We start from the raw sequence: 13,735 nt of genomic DNA, 5'->3' as shown, positions 1-13,735 counted from the left end.
GCTTTGGAGCGTCTGGTGTAAAACATGCAAGATCATGAAATCAACTCAGAAATATTCATTAACCAAAGTGAAGAACTTTTCAATCTCTGGTTTTGATAAGTGCTTCTTAAATATAGATGATCATGATTAACCCGGGGCGCCAGCACAGACAGAAGCAGGTACTGAGGGTTTTGTTTTCAGCCCGTGTGTGTGAATGTACAAAATAACTCAACACATGAACCAAACTTACTGAATATTATAGTGAATATTAACTTTTGCAGCTGATCGGTCAAAGGTCAGAGGTCAAGAGCAAAGATTTGACCCAAAAGACACATTTTCCAAGATATTTCCACAAATAGCAGAGAGACTAAATCATATACTGATCAGAACATTATTCCCCATCATATAATGGACAGATGACTTATAAGTAATGTCACAAAGAAGTTAGAGATTTACATCATGCATCCTTAAAACTGCCTATCTGCTGTATTCCTGCCTCTAATAGGACTATAGAGATGACCTGAAGCTTATATACACTGAAAAATAATCTATGATCATATGATGGGAATGTCGTCACTATGAGTTTAGAAAATGACGTCATATAGTGTAGCTATGCAACAACAGATGTTTTCACCCAAGTCCGTTTGTTTGTTGGTTGTTGATTTTAAGCAAGATTACACAAAAACTACTGAGTCGATTAGCATGAAACCTGAAGGTAGGATGAGGTACGGGTCAGGGAAGAACTCAGTAGAGTTTGGTGTGAATCCAGATAAGGGGGCGGACCCAGGAACTTTCTGTAAGATTGCGAGACAGTGCTGGGTTTCATGGATATGTGGATGTTTTCTCTCACACTGGACGTCTAAGTGTAGAGGCGTGGAGTTGATCCGTCCGTACTGATTCTCAGACTTGCAGGAGTAGACCCCGCTGTCCCCAGAGCTGATGGAGGAGAGACGATAACGCCCTCTGGTCCTTGAAGCAGAGTTCGGTTCTCCTTGTACCAGGTGTAATTAGCTGCTGGGTTAGCATCACTGCTGCAGGTCAGAGTCACCGAGCTGCCCTCCATGATCTCACCAGAGGGACTCACTGACACAGAGGGAGGCTTTGGAGCGTCTGGATTTACATGGATTTTAATGGATTTGAAGAGTGTTGCAGCATCTGGAATTTTGAAGATGTGCAAAACCTCTCGGCTTTTGAATATTTCTAAATATTTACTCACATTTCACATTTATTAAGACACGTTTAGACGCTGTCTTCCCCAGCGCATTCTCAGCTGTGCAGTAATATTCTCCAGAGTCAGACAACGGGATGGAGCTGAAAACCAGCTGAGCTGCTCTGTTGAGCAAAGTCTGGTTCTGTTTGTACCAGGCGTATGCAGGGGTGGGTTAGCATCACTGCTGCAGGTCAGAGAACCCGAGCTGCCCTTCAGAATGTCTCCAGGTTGACTCAGCTGCACTAAAGGAACCTTGGAGCATCTGCAGGATATAAACAGATCTTTACATGAGAATGTGGCTTTATAGAATATAGTCTTTTAATAGTTTGCAGCCGTCCCTGGTTCTCAGCATCTTTAGAAGAGTGTTTGATTTACTTTTGGACACAGGAAGGCCCCCTTTAGTGTTTAGTAGTTTTACCAAGTAATTACTGTTTGTATTAAATACAGACTTCACAAAACTGAACATGTCACCTCTGTCTTGTGAATCACTGAGTGGGATTTGCATGTGTCCTGTTCACAGACATGCAAAATCTGAAGGGAAAAGATGAAGTGAAAATGGAAGATGAGCCACTGTGATTAAAGCTTCTTCTCACTTCCTGTTATCTTGTCTTTCTCTGTGTGTGGATGGGTGGAGAGAATCGTTTTTATTTGCTTTATTGCTCTTAGTCTATATTCTGTTGGATATGAAAAGTGCTTTAATAACAAAGTTTGATTTGGTCTTTTCAAGGGACTTTTTTTACAATTATTAAAATATAGAAAATCACCAGGCTCAACCTTTCAAGTCTCCACAGGACATTTTGGAGTCAACTCACACACAGGGGACGAGTGGTGAAGCTCATAAGCACAGGAATAGCTGTTTTCAGGGTGAAGGAATCCCCTGAAAGCTGGAGACGTTTCCCCGTGAATTTCTGTTCCATTCTTGTACCAGACAAAGGAGGGACGACCAGAGAGAAGACAGCTGCTGTGACAAGTCAGTGTTGGACCAATCGGAGACCAGATCACCTGAACATCTGGATCTGTCAACAGGAAACACACATAGAAGCAGCTGTGGGACCCCAGGTTGAGAACCACCGAACAACACAGTGACTTAGTGTTCCTCAGTACCTGTGACATTCAGAGTTGTGCCAGGGAAACTTCTCTTCCATTCAGACCTCTGTGATTTGAATGTGAAGCGATACTGGGCTGAATCGCTCAGTCTCAGGTTCATTATTCTCAGAGTGGAGCGCCCTGGCTCTGGTTCATGGACCTGAACACGATGTGTGAACTCTGGGTCTTTGAGTAAGTCCACAGCTCGAGGGCGATACTGCTGCTCAGCAACGAACCAGAACTTAGTGATAGAATAATAGCGACTGTTGTAACTGCAAGAGATGTCCACTGATGAGCCTTTAAAGGCACAGATGTTCCTGTCGATGTAATTCACTCTGTCGCATGAATTTCCACGGACACCTGAAAAACAAAAACCTTTTGACTATCACCATGACAACTATAATCTTTACTGCTGCATTTAACAATAATTCACAGATGCCTGTTTCCCATGTCAGGAAATAAACAATGCAGAAAAGATGCTACATTTAGCTTTACAGTAAAGACGATGACGTTTTGAATTCCAGCTCTACATATGTGGTTGTATTTGTGATTTGCTAACATCACGTCCACCCAGAGGTTATGTTTTCACCCCAGTCCGTTGGCTGGTTGGTGTGGTTGCACAATTACGCAACAATTACTGGAAAGACTTTGGTGCAGATCCAGGATTTAAGTTTTATTTTCTTTAGCATTGCAAGATCGTGTTTTTCAAAATGTCCACGTTTTCCCAGAATCAAATTCATGGATCTTGATGGAAAAGATCCGACATATTTAGAGGACTGATATCGAGGAGTGTGTGAAATATGGAGCAGCTTGATTGAATTGAATGGACTGTTGGGCCTTGGTGGAGGAATGTGCTCTACTACTACTGCCACTCTAGTTTGGACTCATTCAAATTCATTGTTCAACTGCAGAATATTTATCATAAAGGTTTGATAACAAACATCTTAGGAATCAATGACAATGTTCTTTTAATATATGATATGTCAGCTGATGTGTCAGACTTTCTTTTACTCTGCATCGGCCCTCAAATCCATTTCGGACTCTAGTCAGTGTATTAGCTAAGAAGGTTAAAAGAGCAGAACATCATTGGTCATTGGAAGAAGTAAACTCACACACTGGAGCAGAGGGGAAATCCTCGTGGCCTCTCACAGCACAGGAAATGCTGTCTCTTGAATAAAAGTAGTCGCTATAAGATTTTTCTCCCCATGTCTTATGTCCGTTCTTGTACCAGATGTAGGACGGACTGGGAGTTGGAGGACAACTGGTTTGACACTCCACACGTGACCATGAACAGTCCTCTGTCCTGCAACCTGATAATTCTGTGCTGAGCACCTGGACACCTGTGAAAGTAAAGAAACACACACATCATTTTAGACTGAGCTGTCCACATAAACAAACCATAGATTCACTGTTTCCAACTGAAATGTTACCTGTGACAGACAAGGAGACTCCAGGTGAACCAGTAAATCTCCCAGTCTGTTGGTTTGTTATGAACCTGAACTGGTACACATCCGAGTCGCTCTCTCTCAGGTCTGTGATGGTCAGAGTGCAGGCCTTGTTTCCACAGTGATACTGCACACGCCCTGTGTACTCAGAGGCTGCTCTCAGATCCACAGGTTCACTGTCCTGCCCTTTAGTAAACCAGTACGTTTGCTCCACTGCAACATCAAGGTCATCTATTCTGGATGGGTGCCAGTAGGAGCAGCGTATTTGCACCTTCGATCCTTTTACAGCACAGATCTGAGTAGGAGTGCACCTCACTCTCCAGCCATCAGCAGCCTGCACCACTGTAACCACAGCACAAACTAGAATTACCACCCTGCTGTAGGATGCCTCCACCAACCAGAGCATTTTCAGTCTGTGTTCCTTTTTCCAGAATCATATGAGGTCACTGTGACGTTTGAGCTTTGAAATGTGATTAGTTCATCTTTTCACTTAAATTCTGAGGAATTTCTCCAAAGGCAGACTAGAAATATCATGATCGAGAGGCCAAAACATGTTTCATGAGGCCACTGTGACCTTGACCTTCAACCACCAAAACCTCATCAGTTCATCTTTGAGTCCAAGTGACGAACATTTGTACCAAATTTGAAGAAATTCCCTCAAAGGGATCTTGAGATATTGCGTTCACAAGAATCAGACAACGAGACGACCTGAAAACAAGATGCCTGAGGTCACTGGGTGTCACCGGCACTGAGGCATAACAATATCTAGAAACTCAGAATAACATCACCTCTACGCAGAGCAGAGACTAAAGTGACATCTTCACAATAACTGTTTTGTCCAATCAATGATCCAAACTTCACAATTACTCAAAACAATTTAAGAGAAATGCAGGACAACCCCAAACATTAAGAAGCTGGAACCACGAGAAAGACTGGAACAATTATTCAAACACTTTTCATACAAACACGATATAACACAAAGTGCTTTCCTGTAAATGTAGATGTACCTGACACAGAAAGAAGGAAGATGACAAAGCAACTCGCTGCTTCTCTCAAACCCATCGTTGCTTCACACGTCTCTGTGGTGGAGCCACATCAGCAGCTAGATTCCACCCTTGAGAAACGATGTTTGTCAGCCAGTCACGATGACAGATAGAAATCATAGATCAGTTAAGACCTTGGCTTCCTTCCTCTTTACATCATTAACATGCACGAACGGACAAACACCAGTAAATCCCCTCGTTAAAATGAAGAAATGAAACACTTTCTTTACTTTCTTGAGACTGGACTTAAAAAACATGTTGAATTATTCTTTCTTTTAACCTCATGTTAGAAGTCAGTTCCTGTTTATTTACAGCTCCAGTCCATATGAAGACTGGGTCATAACAATACATTGTAAAAGGTCATAATTATGCAAACTTACATTACTTTAGTGTTCTTTACTCATTTCTCACGAGGATTCAACTCATGTGAGTCAAACTTGTTTTGTCTGATACACGTGTAAAACTGTTCACTTGTGTAGACTGGACTTCATGAGCTCATGCACAGGTGCACGTGAGCAGTAGAGCGACACAGGAACCATCGACTGTTGGGTTAGATGGGCGGAGCCTCCCACTGTGCTCTGGTTGTGTGTGTATTGGAAAAAAGTGGAAGTGGATACCTCGGATACTGGGGTAGGAGCAGTTCTATCCCAACATTCTGGTTCAGATCACAAGCTTCACCCATGTGCCTTTTATTCTCGTTGCTTGTCACCTGCTGAAAGGTGTCCACTTCTAAAAGTCAAAGTGTTCCACATCCACAATGTCCCATGGCTGCTTTTTCATCAGTTAATAAAATCAGTCAGACAAATATGAAATCTGTTTTTATTTAGAAAGTGCTTTAAAAAGTATTATAGACTTTTACTGTTCTTACAGTTGTGCTGTAACTTACAAAATAAGGTATAACAGTCAGTCTATGACAGTGGTCAGTGCTCTCCACACTGATTGGACATTCATTCAGTTTAGACTTGTGTCCTGCACCTAAAGCTTAAAAGGACAAACTCTGATTATTGCCTTTACTGTATCAAGGTGGCCCCGCCTGGCCCCACCTGGCCCCCCTTAGCAGCTCCACTGCACTGAGGCCATTACTCCGCAGGTCAACAAGTGACTTTGATCCTCTGATGTTTTCTAATCATCACATTTAGAACTGAACTTTATAAAAACCTGCTGAATTCATATTTATGTTCCTGGATGAATGGGGCGTCGCTTCTTCTGCAACAAAGAAGTTAAAACACTGTGTTACGTCGGAATCTGTGGGAGGAACTCTTCTGTCTGCAGGAGTGTGTGTGTGTGTGTGTGTGTGTGTGTGTGTGTGTGTGTGTGTGTGTGTCTCTGTGTGTGTGTGTGTGTGTGTGTGTGTGTGTGTGTGTGTGTGTGTGTGTGTGTGTGTGTGTGTGTGTGTGTGTGTGTGTGTGTTGGTCTCTGTCCCTCTTCACACAAACTGATAATCACATGTATTTAGTTATTAATCGATGATGTCGGATCATGACTCCGGATGGTTCTCTCACTTTAACCCTGATGTCCTGACTGTGTCACGTCACGTCTCGTGTTGTGTCGCAGGTTTAAACATGTGTCTCATAAACTCTAAAGCGAATCAAACCAACACAAAGTAAACGTCAGTCCTGTAGGTGTCCTGATAACTTGTGATCAGTGCTGGTGTTTAATGTTAAAGTGTAAAGTGAGCGCAGGTCAGAGGAGGAGTGAGGAGGAAGCAGACTCCGACAGAGAGTCTGACACAGACCGGATCTTTAACGAGTGTCTGTCCTGGAGCAGCGCTGTTAGAATTATTCAGAGTCCGAGTCGCGATGCTTCTAAGAATGGAGAAATGTCCACAGCTCCAGTGCTCAGCTCTGTGCAGGAGACGTGGAGGGAGGGAGGGTACAGAGACTAGTCTAATCTCCCCACCTGATATTTAGAGTTTTTATTATATTTCAATATATTTGTTTGACAGGGAAGCTGTGCGCAAACAGGAATATAATATTCATTTATTTAAAAAAGGGCACTTTCTCTCGAGGAAGAAAAAGGGCAGTGGCTCAAGCCCCCTTTGGTGTCTATGTGTGCACATGCCAGCCTCCATCAATTCAATCTCCCTCAATTCAATCGAGCTGCACCAGAGTTCAATCACTCATAGAAACCAGTCCTCTAAATGATCCTGACTGTTTTCATCAGTCTCACAATTATAAAGAAAGTGATACAAACAGGCTCCTGGCTCCGCCCCTTTATCAGGATTCCTGCCCAAATTTGATGAGTTTGTGGAAAAATCAGTTTTTAGTTTTCTGGTGTAATTCTGCTTAACAACAAACAAACAAATAGATAAGGAGTGAAAACAAAAGACCAAAAACATTTATTTAAGAAAGAATCATAAAATCACGATACATAATAATTCATTATCCATGTAATAACCACATTAATATCATGTATAAGACACGAGATGAGTCACGTGGTGTTACCACAGCCTCAAAGGCTCATCACCAAGACGTCCAACATAGTTCAGAGGGTAACAGCAAAAAAAAAAAAGTATTTATTACAGAAAAGACAACAACTTCAACAACAGGCCGGCAAAATGGACAAAAGAAGGAAAACCCAACACACCAACCCACAAAGGGTCGTAGGACCTGAGAATCTTCCTTCAACCTAAACCAACATCAGAACTAAAGCTCACAGAAATAAAGCTGCGAAAACTGGACGACTGGACCCATCAGAAAAGAAAAAGAAAAGAAACAACACAACAATACTCTTGCTCTAAAGGTCATGCTGTACAAACTGCTGCTGCTGCAACCGGGGATGGAGAGAGAGATACTTCCTGTTTCCTCTCACATACTTTCATCAACCAATCACAGTGCACCTGAGGAGAAAAGAAAACAGGAAACCATGAGTAGAAAGGAAATGTGTGGGTGTTTTCCTCTTTATTAAAAAGCGTGGTCTTTTAGTTTGAGAGCTGGACTTGCACGTTCAGATTTCGTGGTGTTTTTACTCAACACCCTACGCTTGCACTCACACAGCTCCTGCTGGTGCTTAGATTTGCTCTGCTTGTGCTCAAACTCTGCGCTTGCACTCAGATATTTTGTTGCTTGGACAGATTTCCTGTATTTAATAACTACACACTATGGTTTCTGTAAAACTCGCTTGTACGGATGTACTCTGAAGTCGTCCATCTTGGTTGTGTTTGTCACAGTGGCTCTGACCTGAGGCTTCACACCAGGTCTTCCTGCTCCTCTGTGTCTTCTGTCTGTGCTGCAGCAGCGACGTCGTCATACTCAGGACAGTTGTGTGACTGATGGGGGAGAGATGAGAAAATATTAAGCCTCACTGGACTTTATTCATGAAACCTGCATATAATCACAGTTCATTCAAAATAGTTTGAAGGTTGTTGCGCCCCCTGTCCATTCGTTTGTTTGTTCATCAGCAGGATTACACAAAACTGATAAACTGATTTCCACAAAACTTGGTGGAAGGATGGGACATGGGCCAAGAAAGAAGTGTCAACGCACCGTGACGTCACCCATTGGTTTGTGAGCTGCCATTTTGAAGCCTCCATTTTTGACATGTTGTCCAGCACCATCTTGGTTTTTTGAAACCAGAAGTAACCATATTTGGAGGAGAGGGGGTGGAGCCTGACTCAGGTCCCAAGGACACTGCCCGCCCACCTAAACCTGCGACCTGCACCCAGTACTAGCTGTCAATCACACGGTATCCATGCCCCAATGCCTGCGGTGCTTTATGGTCTATTTGACTCTAAGTGGATCATTCACTTCACTTTCTAGACCCAGAGTCTACGTCCATTTTAATATTCGGTCAATGGAAAGAACCTTTTACATTTTGGGGCAGATTCAGACAAAGTAGCTGATCCAAGAAATGTTTTATCTCTTTCTCTCACATCGTGAGATGAAAACAGTGATATGGAGTCATTCTTTTGGCCTCACTGTCTCTCACCTCTATCATCTCCACAGCTTCATTCGCTTCTGATTTCAAGCTCAGAGTTTTCTTCATCCTGGATCGAAAACAACAACAAACACAACATTTGACAAAATCAACTTCATAACTGTTGAGAGTGGATAAGTGTATGAATGCATGTAACTATATTTGTTCAGGAGGAGGCGCTGTTGCGCCTCATATGGCATGGAGTCACGTGTGACTGATGACACCACTACCTTATAAGGGGGATGTTTACCCTCTCTCACCCTGTACCTGACTCTCACGGAGAGAAGCAGGTCGTGCACAGTTCTGCAATAAACAATGCCACGAGATTGATGGCTGAAGAGACAAACGTCTGAACGTCTGTTCATCCCTTAGAATTATTATTTCGCTGTGCAGGTAGGCAGAAGGAATAAGCCTACCTGTTAACAGGTTATGGGCCCAGCAACCGAGAATGATTCTAAAGTTTGACGGACACGTGCGTCGATAGCTAGCAAGACTGCGCTAGCATACATAAGTAGGATTATCCAAAAGAGCAAGTTTAGCATCGGGAGTACCGGGAAGCTAAAGCTAGGCTAAAACGGAGCTAAACTGAGCTACAAACACAAAAAGCCATGGCGAACAGAAGCAAGAGCAAGTGGCCCACGTTTGACGGGAGAGCAGAGGAGTATGAGCTCTGGGAAGAAAGGATGCTGTGCTGCATGCACGGAGTGGGGCTGAAGCAGACGATCCTCACAGAGCCCGCTGGACCACTGACGGTGGAAGAAAAGGCTAACAATGACAAGCTGAATGCAGACGCCTATTGTGCATTGGTGCCGCTACTTGACAATACGAGCTTGGGACTGATATTCAGAGACACGAAGGACAAGGGCCGAGAGAGTCTCAAAGTGTTAAAAGAACACTACATCAGAAAAGGTAGGCCCCGGATTGTCTCCCTGTACATAACAATGACTGCGCTGAAGAAAGGTGACAACGAGACTGTAACCAAATACGTTATCAGAGCTGAGCAGATCATTACAGCACTCAGGGGTGCAGGTGAAGCACAGAGTGAGGGACTGATGATGGCGATGGTCATGAGGGTGTTACCGGAGAAGTACAAGCCGTTCACACTGATGGTGACGCATGGTTCAGCGGACATGACGCTGGGAGAGTTCAAGGCAAAGTTGAGGAATTTCGAGGCTTCAGAAGACTCAGACCCAGTCGCAGAAGAGGCGGGAGAAAGGGTGCTGAGGGCCCAAGCGGCGCCAAGGAAAAAGACCAGGCCAGTGGAGATGGTGTGTTGGCGGTGCGGAGAAAAGGGCCACAGAAGGGATGACTGCACAGAGAAAGTTTGGTGTAGTTTTTGCAAAAGCAGGGGGCACACAGACAAGGCGTGCACAAAGAAGGAGCGTGAACGGAGCGCCCGGTGTGCGTGTGTCCAAGATGGCGGCAGCGACGGCGGTGGCCGTAGAGCAGGTCGTGAACCAGATGGCGCCCGGGGAGCCGCGGGAGGAGAAGACCACACCTTCAGGGCACAAACAGAAGATGCCAGTCTCTCAGGGCAACGGCTGCAGATCCAGAGAAAGGGACTGATCGTGGACACGGGCGCGTCGTCCCACATCATCAACGACAGGAGCAAGTTCAAGAGCTTTGACAGCACCTTCAAGCCGGAGAGACACAGCATGGAGCTGGCAGACGGGAAGCGTACCGTCGGGTGGCGCAAGGCAGGGGAGATGCACAGGTATGCCTCATAAACAGTGAGGGGCGCCGGTGTGCAGTGACTTTAAAGAACGCTCTCTACATCCCCTCGTACCCCCAAGAACTCTTCTCAGTGAAGTCTGCTACCGCTCACGGTGCCAAAGTGTTCTTCGACGAAGGTAAAGATGTCATAGTGTTGCCGGATGGCACAAGGTTTGATATTTATGTATGTAAGAGGATGTACTACTTGCAAACCGAGTGTGATGTAGATGATGTGTGTCATGTCAGCTATGATATCCAGACATGGCATGAGGTAATGGGTCACTGCAATTACGAGGATATCTTGAAGCTGCAGGATGTAACAGAAGGCATGCACATTAAAGGTGCAAAGCATAGGCCTGATAAAGAATGTGCAGTGTGCATAGAGGGAAAGTTCACTCAAACGAGAAACAGAGATCTGACTGATAAGGTAAAGACACCACTTGAGCTGGTGAACACAGACCTAGCTGGTCCAGTAAACAATGAGTCCATAGATGGTTTCAAGTACATGCAGTCTTTCACAGATGTGTGTACGGGGGCATTTTTTGTTTACTTCCTGAAAGCAAAAAGTGATGCAGTTCAGGCCACTGAGAAGTACCTGGCAGATGTAATGCCTTATGGCACTGTGAAATGCATTAGATCAGATAACGGGGCCGAGTTCACTAACAGAGAGTTTCAGACACTACTGAGAAAGAACAAAATCAGACACGAGACTTACTGTCCTTACTCCCCGCACCAGAACGGGACAGCTGAAAGGGAAGGGCGCACTCTTTTCGAGATGGCCAGATGTAAGCTTATCGACAGTGACCTACCTAAGAGTCTTTGGCACTATGCCATCCAGGAAGCAGCCTATACCAGGAACCGGTGCTTTAACAAGCACACAGGCACTACCCCATATACAGCACTGACAGGTAAAAAGTGCAATCTAGCCAGGATACATAAATTCGGGTCAGTGTGCTATGCCTACCAGCAAGACAGAGGAAAACTAGATTCTAGGTGTGAGAGAGGACTCTTTGTAGGGCATGACAAGGGCAGTCCCGCCTATCTAGTTTACTACCCCGGTAAAGGAAAAGTGCAGAAGCACAGACTGGTAAAGTTTGTCACCAAGACAACCTGTGAAAACGAGACTCAGACACAGGAGCTAGGACTGGACCCCAAAGTAGATTGTGACAAGAGAGTAGAGACTCCACAGCCTAGTGTACTGAGCACAGATGTACAGACTGAAGGTCCACAGTCAGCACCAGAGGATGATGGCGAGAAGCACCCTAGGGTGACGTCACATGCCTCAGACAGTGGGAGATATCCCACCAGAGAGCGTAAACCCCCGGGGTATCTGAGAGATTATACTCTGGAAGATACTGATGATGACAGTACACTCACTAGTGTAGATTATTGCTACCGAGCAGTTTGTGGTGTACCTCTGACCTTTAAAGAGGCCATGACATCAACTGAGTCAGGAAAGTGGAAGAAAGCGATGGACGAGGAGATGAAGTCCCTAGAGGACAACCAGACCTTTACCCTGACTAAGTTACCAGAGGGCAGGAAGACAGTGGGAGGAAGATGGGTATACTCGATCAAGGGTGACATTGACGGACACGACCAGTACAAAGCTAGGTTTGTAGCGAAAGGATACAGTCAGAGAGCAGGGATAGATTATGGCGAGACGTTCTCACCAACAGCCAATCTTACAAGTATACGTGTAGTGATGCAGAAGGCAGCCCAAGACGATTTGATCTTGCATCAAATGGACGTGAAAACAGCCTATCTGCACGCCCCCATTGATCGAGATATCTACATGGAACAACCTGAAGGTTACGAAAAAGAGGGAGAGAAGCTAGTGTGTAAACTAGAGAAGTCATTTTACGGCCTGAAGCAGTCGGGGCGTAATTGGAATGAGATGCTCCACACATGTCTAGTAGATGACAACTTCACTCAGAACCCAACAGACCACTGCGTCTACACAAAAGAGTCTAAAGAGGCAGGGAAGGTAATAGTAGTTATCTGGGTGGATGATCTTATCATTGCAGCCAGCAACAACGAGAGTCTAGAGAAAGTGAAAAACATGCTTTCTACCAGATTTAAGATGAAGGACCTAGGTAGGTTGAAGTATTTTCTGGGCATGGACTTCAGCCAGTCTGACGGCTGTGTAAAAGTGTCACAAAAGAGGTATGTTGAAAAGATACTGGAACGTTTCGACATGCAGGAGTGTAGAATTAGAGAAACACCATGTGACCCAAAGTTAGACTACTCTGAAGATGCGCCTAAAATGTCTGATGTGAAGAAGTACAGGGAGGCTGTCGGCAGTCTCATTTACTTGACAACCTGTACACGTCCTGACCTATGTTTCGTGGTGAGCAAGTTATCACAGCATTTTGCTGACCCTACAGATGAACATTGGGTTACGGTGAAACATGTTTTGCGTTATCTCAGAGGTACTGCAGACAAACAGCTCTGTTTCAGAAAAAGCAGAGAGAGTCTAGGCCTACGGGCATATAGTGACGCAGACTGGGCTGCGGCCGCTAGTGACAGACGCAGTACCACCGGGTATTGTGTGAGTATGGGTAAAGACAGCTCCTTAGTCTCTTGGAAAGCCAAGAAGCAACCCACGGTAGCATTATCCACATGCAAAGCAGAGTACATGGCTCTAGCTCGAACAATACAGGAGTGTATTTATTTGGAGCAACTACTGGGAGGTATAGATACCTATGTGTATAAGAAAACTGTTGTTTATGAGGATAACCAGGGGACAATTGCGCTTGTTAGGAACCCTGTGTGTAGACAAAGATTTAAGCATGTGGACATCAAATATCACTTCATTAGGTCTACCATAAGGGAAGATAAGATGTCACTTGTTTACTGTCCCACAGACGACATGGTCGCAGATGTTATGACAAAGCCCGCCTCCAGACTTAAGCTGAGGAAATTTGCAGGAGTCATGTTTGGTGTGTAAAATGTTGACATTTGACTATGCCATGTTTTTGTTTTGTTTTGTTTATTTGGTTATGTAAAAGTTGTACAGTATACACGTCATTCATAAGTGGGAGTGTTGAGAGTGGATAAGTGTATGAATGCATGTAACTATATTTGTTCAGGAGGAGGCGCTGTTGCGCCTCATATGGCATGGAGTCACGTGTGACTGATGACACCACTACCTTATAAGGGGGATGTTTACCCTCTCTCACCCTGTACCTGACTCTCACGGAGAGCAGCAGGTCGTGCACAGTTCTGCAATAAACAATGCCACGAGATTGATGGCTGAAGAGACAAACGCCTGAACGTCTGTTCATCCCTTAGAATTATTATTTCGCTGTGCAGGTAGGCAGAAGGAATAAGCCTACCTGTTAACA

General features: G+C 44.6%; 1 protein-coding gene across 1 annotated transcript in view; it reads right to left on the bottom strand.

The window, feature by feature from the left end:
• The window catches only part of LOC118117875 (B-cell receptor CD22-like), a 620,655-nt gene that overhangs the window by 19,295 nt on the left and 587,625 nt on the right, over positions 1–13,735 (bottom strand). The gene's annotated exons all lie outside the window — the stretch shown is intronic.

This window comes from Hippoglossus stenolepis, chromosome 2 (genome assembly GCF_022539355.2).
Source record: "Hippoglossus stenolepis isolate QCI-W04-F060 chromosome 2, HSTE1.2, whole genome shotgun sequence".
Taxonomy (NCBI): domain Eukaryota; kingdom Metazoa; phylum Chordata; class Actinopteri; order Pleuronectiformes; family Pleuronectidae; genus Hippoglossus; species Hippoglossus stenolepis.
This window is presented reverse-complemented; position numbering and strand designations above follow the sequence as displayed.